Here is a 4239-nt window from a genome sequence, read left to right as displayed (position 1 = left end):
TATACACTCACACAAACAGCGCAGTCGGACTGCATCGTGCCACACAGGAGGAGGTGGCTGCCTTGCAGACAGAGTTGAGTGCCTTTTCCCTTCAACCACGGGTGGGACTGCACTGGACACGCACACACACACACATGGACACACACACACACAGCCATGCGGGTGCATGCACATAGCTGCACACCCATTTACAAACACATGCACTCCCATTCAGACAACGCACCCATAATTGGATGGACGGAAGGCGAGGAGGAGGAGGAGGGGGGGCAAAGAGAGGGACACATCGTGGGGGGGGGGCTGTGTCAGCATTTTCTCCCATATTGACTTTCCATCTTGATACACTCGAATACAAGCACTTTATCATGTAGAAAGTCTATAAAACATTTTCTATACACTATTTATTTGAGACAAAATGATACGTTACTCCTTAATCTGTCAGAGTCTTTGTTACGTATCGTTGATCTTCTAGTAGCTCAGAGCCTTTACGGGCTTTTATTCTTTTTCTCCCCCCCACCGCCGTCTCGCCCCGGTGTGTGCTCAGACTCTCGGCCACCTCTACCTCTCTCGCATCAGAGATATTTTTGTGTAACAGAGAAAGAGGGGGGTAGGAAGGCCGAGGCTCCGGGCGCTCGCAGGGCTGTGGATGTAAAAACAGTCACACTTAATGTCTCTCTCTCTCTCACTCTCTCTCTCTGCTGCGTGTAAGCACAGAGGCTTCAACAGTGAGGACGACTCACTGACAGTTTATAGACACACATGCTCTCCTCCCCCCCGTCCGTCCGTCCAGTTGACCTCTCCCCCTGGCTAGTGCTAAGACCCGGTAGGCGTGTGTTGACAATTAATTCTGAAATACCTCAAAAACCTTTCATGTAAACTTTATGTAATTTAAAAACTGAAAATAATACTGCTAATGATAACAATGATTATGAAACTATGATAATATGATAGTTAGTTTTGGAACTTGTGACTTGAAGCTTTATACTGTTAAATTCCTTTTTATTTGTTTGCTCATTTTCTCTCGTACGTTCTCTCGTTTGTTTTTTGCTACGGCATGTACTTTACTGTTTTCATAAAAAGGAAAAGACATTGTGAATGTTTCTGTGAAGGGTGACGTGAGAAAAGAAGAGACAGAAGAGAAGGCTAGAATTGAGAGAGAGAGAGAGAAGGGGGCAAGAGCTGCTCACTTCAGATGTTGAGTTTAAAGCTCTGTCCAAGGAGGGTACGTTAAAAAGGAAAATAACAACAACAAAAACAAAAGAAATGACAAAAATATGATTTGGGTGGAATTCTTTACCAAAGATTCGATGTTAAACCAAAGGAGAAATAACCTTTTTTCTTATCGTTAGCTTTCTTCTGCCTTTAATTTTGTCTTTTCTCAGAAAAAAAAAAATACAATTTCACAGTTACTTTTGAAGGTTCCTGGGTGTGTTCAAGTGCTCCTGATGTTCTTAGAATATTAAAGACCAGCACCTCCTATTGAAAAGAAGGTGCGCTTTTTTTTCTTTTCTTTTGTGCATGGATATTGTATAACTGTATAGAAACCAACAGGAATGACCTGTGATGTTGTGGGGAGAGGAGGAGGAGGAGGAATGGAAAGACTTGGGGAGTGGGTGGAGAAAGGGGTGGGGGATATTTTGGTTATCAAAACAAACACACACAAAAAAAGGGTGGGAGGATTTGGGTTTTAGGCGTTGGAGGGGTCCTTGTTTTTAGAATTTCTGTCATTGTTGGATTCACTGGTTGTGTGCATGTGTTGTTGCAACCCTTCCCCTATCCCCCTATTTTTTTGATGTATATAAATCCAGACAGTAGGGGGCAGTGTGTGCTGGGGAAGGTCAAACTCCTCTCCTCCCAATCAATAGCATTCAATCTTCATTCCTCAGCTTGTGGTCCTCACTCGGGTCCTGAAATGTGTGTCTTGCTTTTCCAAAGACGGGCTGTTTACTTGGAGTTAATCAGAGGGACACACACAGGCCCGAGCGGCCTTGAATATACCTGTATGTCTGTCTACATGCTTTTCTTCAAACCCGTGTATGTGTGTTCATTTGTACCGACGTGGAAGACAAAGTGTTTATTTTTGTGTGTGTGTTTTTTTTATGTTCCTTTGCCATGGGTTGCAATATTTGTCATGCGGGAAAAAAATATTCAAAAACCATTTCTTACTGACCGACCGACCAACCGACACACGGTAACCATTTGGCAACTGATGATCCCCCCCCCACCCCCCCCCCGAAATGTCGCCAGCATTGACTGTCAAACAGCGTATAATGTGCGTGTCATTTTACTGTGGGATCCAATGTCGCCGATGGGACTGGTGTAGACACCCCCAGTCGCACTGTGCTCTCCCTCTTCTGTTCCCTGTGAATCAATCAGAACCAAGTGTCTTTGTGATGGTAGAAGACAATCAGTTTCAAAACAAGAACAAACAGAAAACAAAGGTAGAGAGAGGGGCAGGCCAGTGGGGAGGAGGAAAGGGGGGAGGACGGAAGAACAAAATCCAGGGAAAAGAGGCTCTCTGAACTGTGACGAGCTGTAGGACCCGACTGCCAAACGACTGCCCCCCCCCCCATCCCCATCCAGCTCGACTCGGTTACACAACACAACCGAAGCATTTCAAATTCACCCCCCCCCCTACTGCCAACATGTAGTGCACAGCAGGAGTCAAGAACAAGAGCTGTGGTGCCAAGCCCATGCTTCCCATCACCGCCGCCACACCACTTCCCGCTAACCTAACGATGATGTAACCAGCCGCGAGGAATAGAAAATGGCTCCGGTTGGTGGCTTTTGCACAGAGAACTATGCAAACACCTGACCCCCCCCAATCTTAATCGTTGCTGCTGGGTCAGAGTGTACAACCCTCTACCCCAACCCCCCTCCCCTCGACATTACTGACCTCCATGACCCCCCCCCCCCAGAGAAAACCCCAGTCACTCAGGGTACAGTAGCGAGTGGACTGGGGTTTCACACCACACTGATGTCACACAGCTTTTACACGAACGCCCCACACTGCCATTGACGTCAAAATGGAGTCCATGTTGATGTTTCGCAAGCTGATCCCCCCCCCCCCCCTGCTCATGGCTCCATTGTTCTACGATGTTCGACTGTCTTTGTCCCCAGCGCCAAGGAAGGGCCACAATCAATGCAAAGACGCTTACATTGTACTTACCTAAGTTTACAAAGTCGTCTGGAGACGGTGGCTTATATTGCACTCGGACCGACAGACAGACACACACACACACACAGACAAAGACGCAGACAGACAGGCAGGCACATGCTGGAGAGGGTGAGTCTGCCTTCTGAGAGTGTTTGCTGAAACCAAAGATGAAATCAGAGGTATGACAATCTGGCTGCCGAACCTGGGAGACAAGGTTGAGCTCTCTGGGCTGCTCTACGGGCCATGTGGACATTCCACCTCTTGCACTTAACACACACACGTACATATTCATACATACCCTGGTGTAGTCTCCCACGCACACACACACACACACCTCCAATGACACAGAAGCAAGGGATGAACCCACTCACTCCGTCTGGTCAGAGAGCCTCTTTTCCCTCCTCCCACTGCAGAAGCCGGAGAGCCTGTGGAGGACTTTTAGTTTCACTCCAGTTGAGACTTTTTGTGAAGGGAAAAAAAATCTGAGTAATAACTGTTGCAGAAAAATAAAAACTTAAAAGGATAATATGGGTAAAATTGCGTGTTTTGAAATAAATTAACAAATAAAACAATTGTAAAACAAAAGATGTGCTGTCGGTTTATTGTGATTCCCCCCCGCCCCCCACCCCATGACCCGGGCAGATGGAATCAACAAAGACCAGAGACGTTCATGTAGAGCACAGGTGTCAAACACAAGGCCCGCGGGCCGAATCTGGCCCGCCACATCATTTCATGTGGCCCCCCGACGGCTTGAAAGACATACGATCACCCTTTCTTCAAGAAATGTATGAAAAATATCCCGTGCTTTTATTTTGAAGGGTTTCAAATGAAATGGATATATGTTATAATATTCGAGAATTCTTTTTATGTACAATATTTCTACACTCAAATGAACAAGAATTAAAAGACAAGAGAGTTATTTAACAATATGTTGGGGAGTAGTTTATACGTTTATATACTTCTGTTACAACCGGCCGAAGCGGCCATGATGCGAATGTGGCCCGCAGTCAAAATGAGTTTGACACCCCTGATGTAGAGGAACACCGTCAATGTAAAAGGCAATAAACAAGATGTATAGTGCATAC

Source organism: Pseudoliparis swirei, chromosome 5, assembly GCF_029220125.1.
Source record: "Pseudoliparis swirei isolate HS2019 ecotype Mariana Trench chromosome 5, NWPU_hadal_v1, whole genome shotgun sequence".
Classification (NCBI taxonomy): domain Eukaryota; kingdom Metazoa; phylum Chordata; class Actinopteri; order Perciformes; family Liparidae; genus Pseudoliparis; species Pseudoliparis swirei.
This window is presented reverse-complemented; position numbering follows the sequence as displayed.